This window comes from Netta rufina, assembly GCF_964035555.1.
Source record: "Netta rufina genome assembly, chromosome: 6".
In the NCBI taxonomy this organism is placed as follows: Eukaryota; Metazoa; Chordata; class Aves; order Anseriformes; family Anatidae; genus Netta; species Netta rufina.
The window spans coordinates 6454072-6470174 of NC_140129.1; positions in this window are offsets into that span (position 1 = coordinate 6454072).

A 16103-nucleotide genomic window follows, 5' to 3' on the forward strand; every position below is an offset into this window, starting at 1 on the left:
AATGACTCAGATTTTATGGTATAGCTAAAACTTAGAAGTAAACCAAATATACTCTTGAAATTTAGACCTACATATTTCTAATTAGCAGGAGAGGTGAGGCTCCAAGCCTTTTGGCATAAGCTGCAGTAGAGAAATAATTTAGAGTATACATGAATAGAAGTTTTAATGAATAGAAATAGAAACTACGAGAAAATAAAAGCTTTGTTTGACTTGAAATATGTACAAGCCTAAAGCATTAAAAGTCCTATACTGTGAACAGAAGTCTCAATCACCCCTGGCTGGGTTTCATCTCAAGTTATTTTTGAGCTATTAGTTGTAGTTAGCCTTCAAAATATTAGTTATATTTCTAATAGTGAACTAAGCTGAAAATTTATTATTTTATTCAAAACAGTTTCCTTCATCTTATTACCAGGTTAGTGGTTAAGGTCCATGCCAATGCTTATCAGCCTGAATTAACAACAGTTTTTACCAGATCAAGAGAGAACACAGAAAAACTGGGAACTTGGACTGCTTCAAAGTAGTTTAGATGATTTTTTTCTATTTTTGCAGTTTTTTTTTTCTCAAAGGTGATATCTGACGTACAGAGCTTCAGTTTAAATTTCACATCAAACTAAAATTAATTAGATCAGAACTTTGATAGCAGACGCTTCACTGGTCAAGACAATTTATCATTAGCAATTGAAAAAAACAATGCATAGGTATATTTAACCTTATAAAACTCTACAGTAAATATTGCTTACAAATTGCTTACAATTACTTACTGTATATGAATTATAAACAAGAATTAACCAACCAAGTGGTATTTGTCAAATAATTAACAGTTAAAAAGATTAACAAACATTGAATTAAAATTTAAAATGAATACTTTATAATTAAAAGGAATTCATCTGAGCTGGAAATAGTTGCAGGCTGCAAGGGTATGAAGGGAAAGCAGTCAGATATGTTTGCCCTGGTTTTACTTTGTTGTAAGTACCCTTCAGCTGTGCTGAAAACAGGCTAGGGAACCAGATGGGCTCTTGATTGGGACCACTATTGTATATCTTCTATTTTAAGAAGGAACATTTTTGCATTTTATTTCTTTTTTTTTTTTCCCTGCCCTAAATACTTACACCCTCCCAGCACTCCTCATACTATGAAATTCTATTTTGGAATAATGTTTGGGTGTTCTGCTGCATTAAAATCTGTGCCTGGTAAAGGAAGATGATAGTTAAAACTGCCATGTCAGAAAGGCATGAAAGCTCATTCAAAGCTCATTCAAGCTCATTCATTTGGCTACGGTCAAATAGCCAAATGATTTATGGGTGCCAGAAACCACCTATTTACCTATTTCTGATATAATAGTTCAACAGTTTTTTCTAAATGTTTATTTTAGTCACATGGAGTTTGATTTGACAGTTGAAAAAATGGTTAAAAATAAATAAAAACCAGACTCGATGAGTGACAAAACAAACAAACAAACATAAAAAACAACTTAGGAAGGTGGTACTAACAATTTGTCAGCTTGTTATGGGCCATGTGGTGAAAGCTTCCATCCACTCCTATTATATACTTTTTCAAAGTCCAAGTTACTCACAGTAAAGAAAAAAAAAAAGCATGCTTGTTTTTCAAATGTGTTTAATAGGTTGAAAACTAAAGAGCAAAACAATCTGTTTTTAGTCTAACTTCAGGGATCTAAAGTGACTCCCAGTTTTCTCCATCCACCTAAAAAGACATCCCACACAATAAGCTCATTAGTAGATCTTTATCCAATAGTTAAGAAAGATGAATCCCATTCAGGAAGCTCTAAATTCATTTTCTTCTAAAACAAATGGAAAACAACAACAAAAGTAACATAGAAATTGAGTCACTAACATTGACAGTGGCTTATCTATTTCAAGTACTCTTATGTGGATTTCACAAGCCTGGCAAAGGATGAGTGCCATTGTTTGGTGGTGTTGGTTACTTGCTACAGCACCACCACTGCGCATAGTTCTGCATTCTGCCTGACTGCAGTCAGGTCTGGCACCTTCTTCCTTGATTCATTTGGGATCAAAACTGTTTGACTGGGAAATACTCAAATGGAGCCTTCTGCCATCTGCATCTGTTAACTGGGGTGAAAGGTATGGTTATGATAGTCCTGGCAGCATGGATATTGAAGCATAAATAACCATTTTCCACTTTGGTATTAAAACACTCTGTTTAGAAAGGTGACTTCTTAATACCACTAAAAACTTGTTTAGAATTACTTCAGAAAGATGTTACTTTTTTAGTTATGGATCGCTTGGCATATTTACAGGTGTTGTAGAACTGTATATCAAAAAATTGTTTACAAATGAATGCTCAGAAATATTTTTGTTTACAAATTTACTATGGACTACTAATGAGTAAGGATAGTGTTACTTTTCCTTTGTGTCTTCACTATCTTTTACTACCTTCCATGTGACATTTTCATGGTTGTTTTCTAACAATTTCCTTAAAAAATAAGTTTTAAATCAAACAAGTTTGTGTGCATTTTGCTGTGCATTGTCACTACTAAGCAGGGTGGTGAAACCTCAGATAACATTCCAAAAAATGTGAATTCCATCAGCAGAGAAGGAAGCTGATACACACTGAAGCATGAATATCCCTTCTCGGAAGGTGCAGTAGAGAATGTGACAGTAACTGTAAAGTAGGAGGAGAATCTCTATGATCTATTGTATTATACTGCCAACACTGGGAAGTCATTACCTGTTGTCACCTGCCTACTGTCCCCCAACCTATCATTAATTCTGTTGCAATCTGAAATTTTTGTTGCCTGGTAGCATGTAATTGAGATATAGCATGTGCATATGTTTAGACATGATGCCCCCTGCAGCAAGGTCCTCCCTCTTGGTTTTGTGTTGTAGAAGGTGGAGTAGAACATCTTAAAGGAATTCTTGATTATTCTTCCCATCCTTAAAACCTGAACATCTCAGCTTTGAAGGTTTCAAAACTTCCCAAATCTGTGTAAGTTTTATTAGATAGAGGTCTGAAACAAAACTGCTCTCACATTCCTGTCCAGAATAGGACAAGCATTGAATTTGTTTCCTCTGTAAATAAGTATTTTATTTTTGTCTCTGATCTTAAGATAACTTCTTCTTAGAAGATGTTGATAAATCAGTTTGGCTTTTCTAAGGGTCGTACTATTATCTGCCTAGATATTATGATGATTTAAAATAATATTAAAATGTGTATATAATTCACTAGTGCAACACTGTAATTCGGTAAAACAAATCCAATGATTCTTGCTGTCAGAAAACTGCGATAAATGCAGATTAACATGTGTACTGAGGCTGAAGCCTTTTCATGGAAAAAAAAAATTCTCCTTCCTGCTCCTATTAAATGGACCTCTCTCAATAAACGTTTTGATAAGGAGAGGCAGAACAGAGTACTTGCCCTGCTATTATGTGCTTTAGGTGAAGCAAGTCAAATTGGTACAAGTATTACATTTTCTGCTCATTTTATAGGACTATTTGACAATGAATTGTCTTTCTGCAGAAAAGATAATATTGCATTAGTTTTCTCTCCAGACCTCAAATGCTGAAAAGGTGCCTCAAGTAAAACATATTAATTTGAATGCATATATCTGGCAGTGTTCCTCTAACAAAGCAAAGCCAAATGTCACATATTTTATGTAGTGGTGTTGTAGCTATGATGGTCTAAGGACAATAAGCTGGCTAGTGTAGTTTGAAATGTTTGAACCTGTTTGGGTTCCACTACATAGGCTGGAAATTGAAGCACCAGTAATGAATCATAAAACATGAAACAGACATAATGAAACAGAAAATTTTCCAGGCTTCTGCTAAGCTTATCTTTCTAGTCAGTTTTCTGTAAGCTGCTATATCCTCTTGTAAATTACTTTTATTTTTTAGGGTGAGGAAGAGCTTCATCAGTGCAAATTGGTACAAGCAAACAATGATTTTATTCAAAAATTATATGTATTTTTTGTCCGTAGAAATACAAGATTCTGTGTGGTGGCTCAATTGCAGTGAAGAGTTGCCAGAAGTGGTTAACAGAAAACAGGCATGAATTGAATTTTTGGTGAGTAAATGATCTATTTTTTTCTCTTTAATAGGTACAGCAAAAAATTGTATCTTTTCAGCATGCTTGGTATTCAAGAACTATAGCAATGTAGACAGTGTAAGAACGTGAATGGAAAATGCAACTGTACTATGTGCATAAACTCCATAAATGCTCTTTTCTGAGAAATTGAAAGGACATGAAATGTTTCTGCAACTCTTGTTAAATGCACTAATGAAAGGTAATTGCCCCATTCTCACCTAATATTCTTGCAAGAATTTTGGGGGAAGAAATGTTTTAAACTAAATACTTTTTTTTTTTTTTTTTTCTCCAAGAAAATGAGGGGTTGCAAGAACGTTTTATGAGAGTTGGGTACATAACAAGTATTTTTGAAAAGTTATCTGCCTACTCATGGCCATGGTCTTATGTGCTGCTGTTGTGCTAAATTGAGAAATCAATCAGGCACGGTTTTGAAACCACTGTATTGCACAGAGGTAAAAACAGGGCAATATCAAGTACCTAGAAAATACAAATGGAGTCACTGAGGCTTTCTAATTCTGTCTTGCTAACAATTCATTTTCTGTCTTTATTATTATATTTGGACTGTTTTTGGGGGTGTTTGTAGAACATTGTTCAAGTTCGGTTCTCTTGCTTCTTACGTTGATGCTGCAGGAAATCTCCATTTAAGAGGATGTTAAGGCTGTCTCTGACATCTAAAGACAACAGTCCAAAGAGAAAAATTCTTAATATTCTATAAAATGGGGAAATATGCACAGAAAAGTATTTGGGGCTGCATTTTCAAACAGCTTTAGAGAAGCTGAGATCTTGGAAAGAAATGACTTTTATGTGACAATGGAGGTGCTAACCACATGCAAAATATAGCCACCTTGGTAAATTTTTAGAAGTGGCAAGTATAGCACAAAGTAATCAGTGTTGACCAAATCTGGAAGAACTAACATATAGTTTGTCTTAATTAGAAGCTTAGAAGACTTCAGAATCCACTCGTAACAAAATCAAAATGTATTACAAATAAGTGCAAATAGTTACAAAATACTCACATTTATGAAGGCATTATACATAAATTCTTTTTCAGTAAAAAAAAAACTGTTCTACTTCGGCTGAATAAGTCCTCATGTGTTTTGTTGTTGTTGTTGTTGCTTTTTAATCGCCATGGTGGGGTTACATTTTCAGTAGCAACTGCTTCAATGGCTTGAAAGATATGGGCTAAATGGGAATGAATTTTTACAAATAGTTTGAAACAGAGGTTCTCAAAATATCACAGATGCCGAGCTGCTGATTTATTGAACAGCTTAGGAAGAGCAATGGTGTAATTGGCACTATCTTTTATCCTGTTTTCTTTGATCCATTCTCACTGGAGTGATTGACTGCTTGCCATTTTCAAGCAAGATGCAACCCCTGAAATTGCACAAGCAAGGCTTTTAGTTAAGTTCAGCATGAATTGAAACTGAGGGAGGATGCATAATGGAACAAGGTCCATTTGGGACTGCAGGAGAACTGGCAAGCTGCCCTGCTTGATTATGTTTAAGCCTCCTTTTAAAGAGTGACACCTGATTGCTCTTGAGAACTGTGTCAGTTTGGAATCTCCTTTGGGACTCTGAGGAGATCACAAATACTTTTCATGAAGGATAAAAATGATAAAAATTTAAAACAGTATTTTCTTCAATTACGGTATTTCTCTTGTTATAATTTTTAGTTTAGCTCATGAAAAGCTAAAATATGAAGAATGAAACTGCTAACTTGCTGAAAATTTATTCTAGTTATTGTTTCTTCTCTTTACCACGTTCGTCATGCATTTGTTTTTTGTTAGGAGATGCTGAGTTGAAAAAAAAATCAAAAACATAACTAAAGAAAACATTTTTTGAAGAATAATTACATCATATTGTCATAAAATGTCTTATTTTCAAGAACATGAGATTTTGAAAGAGAAAGTTTTAAAGGCTTAGAAGTGAAATGCAGAGCAGTAGGGAAATCAGCAACTTCTTCAGAGGTTATGAAATTCTCTATGTTTCCCAGCAAAGGAATTTTAAAGTAATTAATTGATTATATATGGTAAATACAACTCTTGATAGTTTTAGGCTTCCTTTTTTTTTTTTTTTTTTTTTTTTTTTAATTTACTTCTGTGTTTAGGAGGACAGAAATAGCTAAACAGAAGGGGAAAAGTAAAATATCTGTGACTTGCAGATTTTAGAAAACGGGCGCTGTCTGAAGTTTCCCAGAGGGCTGGAGTGTTTCAGTAAGTTCTAGGGCCACTGACAATAAGGTAAATGTGGATGATGAATTTGTTTTTCAGGCTATTTATGCAACTTATGGTTTGGACATAGCTTCTAAAAACATATGTATCTCCATATAATGTAGAATGTTCAGTGGTCGACAGTACAAATCACTAGAGTATTGAGCATACAAAACACTGTGCTTGGAATCACTATTTAAGATTACATATGGGTGCAGCTAAGCTATGGTAGAGCATTTGGAATTCTTGAACAGATTCTTGTCCTTTTTCTCCCCTAGAATCACTAGTTATTGAAGACGTGTTTTACGTATATAACCAGAATAATATACAAGAGGTACTGTCAAGATATCAGAAGATAGTTTCAGTTGGAACTGATAAAATTGTAGTTTTACGGGGCTGTTGAATGGACATAGAAAATTTTAGTATACACAGCCTCGGAGGACACATATACACAGTGGTACAGAATGCTGAACTATACAGTAGAATATATTCTGCTGGGTTTTGCTGTTCTTGTTACTGCCTTACACAGTTTCCAAATACATTTATTCTTCTATGCGCATCATCTTTATGGATTTTTTTCATGTTACATAGTCCCTTGAAAATTGTACTGTTGGTTTGTTCTGATACTTCAGGCTTTGGCAGGACCAAATGAACACAAATGTTATTTTTTGCAGGATAGCAGTGATATAGAAAAAAAAATCTACTAGTGAAAGAAATTGTTTATGAAAGTTTTGTTAATGCAACAGCATACACTAAATTGAAGCTATACATATAATGGCAAATTTTTGTAGTGATTTCATAGCCATACAAATATCTTCTTGGACTTGATTTTTTTGTTCAGTGGAGGCAGTAGGTTTACAGTCTGATTCCCTACATTTCCAGCTTACTAATTTCTAATTAATTTTGTTGCTTAGATTAATGAATGTCCTGAGACTTCATTATATCTTATGTATTCTTATATTGGACTACGGCAGATCAGATTAATAAATATGCAGTGCCATACATCAGTATTGTAATAGGTATTTTATTAATTTTAGTATGGGTTGTGGCATTCAAAATTTCAAGGGTAGAAATACTACTGAACAATCACAATAGAATTTTTGTCCCTTGAATACGGTGTGTTCAATGTCCTTGGTGCTGTTGAAGTTGCTGTCTTGAACATGGAGAAAACTGTGGAATGGAGAGAATAAAATAGTAGTTTCATCACTAATAAAAGAGATGCCACGTTTGGGATGTTCACTGGTGCAGGAAACAAGGGTATTTCAGTTCACCTTAATAATTCAAATCTGAACTGTCAATAGGTATACAGCTCTTCCTCTAAGTCTTTCTATGAACTGCTAAAGTAAAAAGGAATCAAAGTCGATGAGGAAAGAGAGGTTTGAAAGCTCCTTTCATCTCACAAGTTATTTGGACACTGAACTGTGTAAACTAATTATTTTGCCTTTTTATCACCTCCAAACTTTCCATCTCTTAACTTAGAGAGTCATGACCATGACTCCTAACCCTGTCTTTTGTCTTTACAAAGTCTGAAATGAGTCTCTTGGACAAAGCTTTGTCAGACAATCACACATGTCAGGGCAGAAGGGACATCAGAGCTTTTGCTTTTGCTCAAAAACGGGATCTTCAATTTTCTTATATCAAATTATCTCAAATTATCTCAAATGCAGACCTCAGTTCTGCATTGTTTCTCTTTTAATTTGGAAATTATGAAAAACACCTGTGTTAAATGCCTGTTTCATGGTGCAGAAAAATTTCAAAATATACTTTCATTTACAGCTTGTCTTTCACACCACTCAGGTGGCTTATGCATATCTGGCATAGGCTTAACAAGGACAACTGAGTGAGATTGCTAGGCTGAACTACAAAAACATTATTCTTAAGGCATTAATAATGGAATAAAACATTATTCCATTTGAGTCAGCAGATTTATGTAAGTGCAAATGTGGAGTGGTTATGATTTGAAATTAGGGGGTGATGGCTTCAATAGCCTGTGTAGAAAGCATTCAAATGCCTTGCTGTTTTTCTAATTGAATTTATGTCTCATATACTTTTATTAGGCCCTATGTATACATATATATATAAAGAAGTAAAATTAGGGATGAAATGTATCCTGATATTATTATTGAATTTAACTAAATGGTCCTGATGAAAAGTCTGTTGTGATGTAATTGTTTTGTTTGTCAGCTAAATACTCAAAGACAGCACGAGGCCTTACCATTTACTAGTTGCTTTTATCTTGCTCTTGTGTACTTTTTTTTTCTTGTTTTTTTTTTTTTTTTTTTTTTTATCTTGCTTTGTGTACTCTTCCTATGTACCAGAGGCGTGAAAACAGACAAAACACAAAAAGCTCCATCAACATCAAACAAGTCTGAGATGAAACTGAAGTTATTTGGCCATCCTCTATGCCAAATAATCGTCTAACTGAGGCAGATTTTGTTGCTCTCTCATGACTGACTTGTCTACAAGCAGTTCATGTTTGTTGACTCTCCCACCTTCAATCTTTTTACTAAACACTTCTAGTGTTGCATGCTGGCTTTCTCCAAAGAGACCACTAGAGCATATAGGCCAGCTCTTGTCCACAAGGCAGGATCTAGCATGTCTCACAGATGGAGAAGCAAGTTTGGCTACAAGTGGACTTGCTCTTAACCACTACCAATAACTACTGCTGCTGGGAACGGGCTGTATCCAGCGTGAATTTGGCGTGAATTTGAATTAGAAGCCATTAAATTTTCAACAATTTGTCCTTCTAGTTTTCTTTTCTGTGGTTTGTAAGAGGACACTACTAAACAGTGATATGATTATACTTAGTTGTCTAATCACATAATATTGTAAACCTTACAAGCATCAGTCTTGAATGACGAAGGGTGTTCTCTTAAACAGAGAACACTTTAAGCATTCTGCCTATGAGCTAACAGTGAGTATTATGGAGCAAAGTGGTCAGACAAAGGGCAAATCATCAGGTTTTGTTTTGATAAAAGTAAGTAGTACTTTAAATTTGAGAACTAAGAACTAGAAATGGCTAAAGAATGTTTTCATTTATTCAAACTGCAGAGATTTCTCTAAGATGGCTCTTCGCAACAGAATCTTATTATTCACCAGTGTTGTCTTTTTTCAGTGTGGGGTGGGTTGGGAATAGCAAAGAGGATGACACTAAGTGCTGAAAAAAACTTTCTCTAAACCTCAAATCAATAACCTTAATCCTATGTATTTGTCCTAGACTGAGTTCATAATAAAATATTTATAGAAACTGTCATAAATAAAGTCATTCCTGCTATTTTGACAATTTTCTTCCCATTCTTAAACTGATACTTAATATTATTTAAAATAAGATTCTTGAAAATACTTGCTCAAACAAACAAATAAACATTGTTTTCCAGCTTCCTGCATTTAGTAGCAGAGCTGTCTGAATTGGCCCATCTTAAGTTAATTATTAGCATAGTTACATTTCAGTTAACTCCCAGAGCACACAAACAGACACAGCTATTCAGGAGTAGCACTTTGTTTACCCCCAAAAGGGAAGCTCTTTTTGTTGTGTCTTGACTGATAATGAAGACAGAGCTTACAATAAATACCAACAAAAATGGTCCTAAGCATTAGACAAAATTCTCCAAGTTAACATGTTATTACTGACTTCATTCCTTCTGGTGTTTAAACTGTTATTTACTCTTTAATATTGGCATAAGAATGTCACAGAAGAGAGACTTTTACTCTTCTGTAAGCAGTCGAATCACCCTCTGAGGGATAGGACTATTCCAGATTTTTCTTATTTTCCTGAATCTCAATGTTTCAAAGAAAAGGGGTGAGGTACATGTACTAAAACCAAGATGCAGTTCCTCTTTGAAATCTTAACCTTGTTAGTAAAATGAAGAACACAACCAGCATTGTTTGTCAGCTTTATCATTTATCATTAGTCATTTGTCAGCTTTAAAAATTCTGCTCAAAATCCAGTATTGCCTGTGCTCTATCCCTATAGGTTTTTATTTATACAGGTTCTCTCTATATATATATTCACTAGAGAATTTGCTGCAGATATGTTTATATAACAATGAAAAATACCATTCTTAGCAAATGTTTTGGAAATTACAAAAAAATTAAAGGATGTTAGAGGAGACAATATAAAGACGTCAATCAAAGCATTGCTGGAGAAAAAGCAATTAGCAAAGGGCAGATATTTAAGTGGGTGTTTAGAACTGTTCTTGCTGCTAAGATTCATGCTTAGTACAAACAAATGTGGCTATAGCATGTTTAATAAAAAAGTGCAGAGTAAGCGCTGCAAATTTTACTAATTTTGAGGTTCCCTCTTTTATTACATATTATTCACAGACAAATTCATGTTTAATTTGGGATGGGATGAACTTGGTGTTTAAAAATACATCCTAGTGATAATTTTTGCCAAAGCCCTTTTTCAGTAACAAAAAAAACCTTATGGATACTAAGTGTGCTTCTGTTTGCAAGACTGAAGTGCAATACAGAAGCTTTCCCCTTTTCTTCACATCTCTTTTTTTCAGAAAATGAGTATTAAGAACATAGGGATGGAGGTACTGGAGAAGATGAAGCTCTTAATTATGGGTTACTCTTTTTTCAACTTCTGACTGTAACATATACTTGTGGAGGGGAAAATAATGTCAGAGTAACTATCAGAATGGCAGCTTAGCTGATACATTCTCTCATATGGGATTTCATGCATCAGTTTGTGTAGTTTAATAGCCCCTGATGCATTTGCTTTCACTTATTCTTTTGACATCCAAAACAATATGGCAATGAGTTCCGCGATTTAATAAACAAAATAAGGAAAGCAAATAATTTTGATATTACTGCCAAGTTGTTTGCTAATAGAACATGAGAAATATTTTTGCATTTCCCAAACAAAGCTTCTGTTTTCATACTCTATGTATTTCATTGCTGAGTTGAAATTCAAATATTAATCATAAAAACAAAATTGGAATTTCAAGATACGGAATACTTAATAAAATGGATTATTTGTTGTTTTTGCAGCCATATAACAAATTACAAAAGTTCTCCCTGGACAATGAAATCTGACTCAAATTTGCCTTACTTCTTCCACTTCATTTGTCAAAGACAATATGAAGTGGCGTCTTCCATACAGATCGTTTCTTGAGCATTTTTAGTCTATTTTTATTGTAGTGACTACACTTGCAATCAGTGTATAGCACAGCACTGCAAAACTATGAATATTTAGTTTAAGGCAATCATTTTATATCTGTTCAATCTATTAAAGTAGCAACCATACCAGGTAATATGACAGTAGTATAACTCAACATCATTGCAGGCAATGATGTATGGTGAAACATAAGACTAAGCACTCAAAGCATTTTATCAGAACCATGGCATTGTCTAAATTTGAGCAAATCCTTTGTTAGCACAGCTGTGCTGAAACAACAGCATAGTAACCTCAATATTTATTCATCGGATTCATTCTTAAATGAACAAATAAAAGTTCCCCCCTGAAATTAATTAAATGGTTGACAAATCATGAAACATGATTGCTAAGAATGATTGAAGGTGTCACGTGCCTCAGTAAGGATAGCAGTAGTCCACAACCAGGTTGAACAGCTGCACCTGATCAAGTTTTAAGAGAGATAGAGGGCAACAGCAAGAGGTAAGGTGTAATGAATTTTTACAGTTTCTTATTACAACTTCTGTTTTATAAATAAGCCATGATGAAGTTAGAGTACTCCACAGGAAAGATTAGCCTTCAAGTGAGATAGCATCTAGTATTGGTCATACTGTGCTTCTCACAAGAAGACAGAGGAGGAAAAATATCAGAATATCAGAGAATACTATGTTGAAAGTTTTCAAAGTAGAATCCATTTTCTATTTTGAAAAATATTAAAGTTAATTTTTCTAAAAAAAACAACTTACAAATGAGGTGAACGCGTAGAAATTAAAATAACTGCAGTAGTAACAAAGTAAATTTCTGAAACAGGTTTTTGGAAAAGACCATGTTTTATTTGAAACAAACTGGGTGTTTGAAAAACTGACAAACTATTGGCTGTTAAAGGAATGTGTGATAGAATTTGTTCTCCTTGAGAGGCAGCTCATGCCTTCAGTTGAGTGTGTTAACTTTTTTTTTTTTTTTTTTTGAGAATGAAACTGAGTTTTCTGGCGTAAATAGATTATAACCTTACAATTTATAAGCTTGTTACAAGAAATTATGTTATAAGAAGGAGCTTACAAGCAATAATTTACCGTGTCCTGCCTTGGTGTCCACAGCAAAGTAGAGAACCTAATTCAATATCCACGGGGCTTCCCAAGCATTGGGAAGCACATCATGTTTGTTACCTGGCTGGTGAAGCACTGAACTTCTCTCAAGTCTCACCAGGCCCACTCCATTAGATGCTTCTCCCCTTCTGCCTGCTCACCCCTTGTCTTTCTACCCAGAGGAGGCAGCTGTGACACAGGCTGTAATGATGGAAATGCAAAATCATTCCCCACACCTTGGAAATAGCAGTTGTATGTGTAACGTTGCATGATTACGTGGTATTGGTGACATAAGAGGAATTATAAAAGGACAGGAATAGCCATGCTGTGACATGCATGTTTGTTTTTTTTTTTTTTTTTTTTTTTCCTGAAGGAGAGATAATAGCCACTCTATTATTCTTCAGAACATTTCTCTATCCCTGAAAATTTTGTCTTTGTCTGCTTTGTGCTATCAGATTGGTGCTAAACTACTATACAGGGAACACAGCCTGGTCCCAAATGTATGTCTAGTTCAAAGGCTCTGTACTAGCATAGATGACAAGAAAGTCTCCATAAATATATCAGTAAAACACTTTTAGTGCTGTGTAGCTTCTTAACTGACTAAATAAGATGATTTGAACTTGTGTTCCACTCTTTTTCTTCCCACTTATCAAATAAAGACCATATGATTTGAAAAGTTGGGATTGCCTTCAGAGAGTTCCAGGCCAATAATGAAGTAATTTAGTATTAGTATCTAAATCCCCACAGTAGCACAAGTCATACTGAAGCATTATGCCTGAGCTGGTAGATCCTCCATATGCTTGTTTGTACTTGCTTCTTGAGGCATTGCCCTATAAATAAAAGAAACTGAAATGCAAAGTAGCACTCATCAGGGACAATAAAAATAATAATTCAGAGACTGATACATAACTATTAAGGCTGGAGGGACCCATTATTGTTTTGCAGTTTGGTCTTCTGCGTAAGACAAACTTTTCCTTGTATTAATGCCTACCAAGATTAGGTGCAGGTCTTTATTTATCCAAATACCATAGAACTGAAGATTTATCTAAAGGGAAAATATTGCCTTTGAAAAATAGCATTGTCTTGTAGCAGTTAAGAGAACTGAGGCAAGATGATTTACCTGGAATAATAGCAAGGTGATAACAATATAGAAGATTTTCCTGGCTTATTTCAATTCCACTAGGTTTCTTAACTTGCTTCGTAGCATTCATAATATACTCTGATATATACACTTGTCATTGAATGTGTAGGATATTTACACAATCAGCTATGTCAAGGCATGTAGATACACAAGCATCCAGCAGCATCTTGTACGTCTTGTGTGCACCCTGATTACGTACTGACTGCATTTGGAGGCATAGCCTGGGTGAGTCCCATCCTTAGGCACACTGCAAGGAAAGGTGACCTGCCCTAGAAGATCTAAGTGGCAGATTGGTGTGGACAAGGGATAATGCTATCACAGAATCATAGGGTCAGAATGATTTGAGTTGAAAGAGCCTTTAAAAGTCATCTAGTTCCGCTCCCCTGCCATGGGCATAGACACCGCCTACCAGACCAGGTTGCTCAAAACCCTATCCAAGCTGGCCTTAGACAATTCCAGGGATGCGGCATCCACAACTTATCTGGACAACCTGCTCCAGTGCCTCGCCACCCTCATAGCAGTAAAGTGAGTGCGTGTATCTTGCATAGCCTTGAAAGTCTGTATTTAGGCAATGTACATAGTCAGTTTTGCATCTGTCTGTGAATCAGAAGCATGCTTGCACTGCAGTTGTGTACTCTGAGTCATAAAGACTGCAAGAATTTTAATGAACAGTTGTATTATAACTTCTCTCAGTGGTTAGCGTTGGCTTTTTGATGCTCTTTCTCACTATGTATATATATTTACATAATTTTACTTCTGTCATTGTCCAGTACAATGTACAAACTAATTGATTGATTCAAACCTTTGATTTTCTCAGAATATCCTCTTTTAATAAGTCTAGATGTGTCTAGCCTAAAATGTTCATTTAAAAATCAATGTTTTTACATTCTGAAGGAGTTATTTCATCTTCTATAGATTCTGCATTATGTTTATATATTCTATTAAATCAGAATTATAGCTTAGATTTGTTGGTTTTATTATTGACTGCACTCAATACAGGGAAAAGAAGTTGTAAAGATCTTTCTTGACTTTACTTTTTTTAAAGGTCTAAATTTCAGAAGCCAGCCTTTCAAACAAGTGAGATCTTATTTGGATGATCTTTTTTTTTTTTTTTTTTTTTTTTTTCATGACAAAATAGAAATTAGAACGTACACAGTTCTAATTATAGCTCTTTACAGTTTAGACTGCTTTGTATTTATTTGCAAGGTGTGAAGGCTAATGAATAGTAATTGTAATGAATAGTAAATATTTATTCTGGTGTGTTAGAGTGTAATAAATTACAGATAAAATATGCAAGTATATATATTTATATATCAAATTTGTGGATTATTATATAACATTTGCATTGTATATTTATCAATGTGTATTTTATAACAGCTAATTATTACAATTTTCATAACTCTTTCAAATTATTTGGAAAAGTTCTGTCTGAGATGAGAATTTATGCTGCATATATCAGCACCTTTGTTGCAATTTGATGTATGTTAGAAGTAATTAGACTAGCACAGGTTTTAGATATCTGCAAGACATTATACAGCACTTCCTGAATGTTTCTGCAGGCTTGGGATGGATTTTAAGGGGCCTTCATGGACTTTGTAAATAACCTGTTAAGTCAATGCCAGTTACCTTGCAAAAAGCTGCTCTGTGAATGGGATGCAGAACGTCATGATTATCTCATAGTAATATTCTTTCTAGGTTCTCCTTTTATCACGTCTTGTACACAGAAAAAAAAAATATAAAAATGGGTGTTATAGTAATGAAGTTTTCCAAAAATAGAAGAAAATACATTCTGTAATGCAGACTATAGCTATCAGTGGAAATGTAATCTGCTACATCTTTATTCTCCCTTTAACACTTGGGGAAAATAATTGCATGTAAATGCATGCACTAATAATAGCTGATTAAAATACATTAATTTTACATTGCAAAATAATCACCATTAATTTAATTCTATTACACCATAAAATGGCTAATTCTTTTTCAGCCAGTTCACATTTCAATTGATAAAGGAGATGAAATAGTTTTGAAAATCTCATTAACTGTGCAAAGATACACTCTGATTTTGTGTGTGTGAATTTTATACCTTTAATCAATTACAATGTAATAAACACTAAGGTAAGACAATGTAAAAACTGCCCAGGCAAACACAAATAATGAAATGGAAAGTGAAGCATCCCCTAGGAACAGCGGTTCTCTGAGTTTGCAGGCAGACGGTTCATTCTGTAGGGACTACATTTTAATCCACCACGTGTAAGCACTGGTATGAAGTCCTGGGCAGAGCCAATGCTATACCTGTTGCTTTAATTTGTGGCTGTTGCATTTTAGAGCCTGTACAGATTAGATAGCACTCCTTATTTATTCACTGTCAAGTGTACCTTTTGTGTAATCAGATAATCTACCGTTATACTAGATCATGCTAATTTTCCGTTGCACCAATTTCTCAAAGTCCTTCCTGAGACTTTCAAATAACAC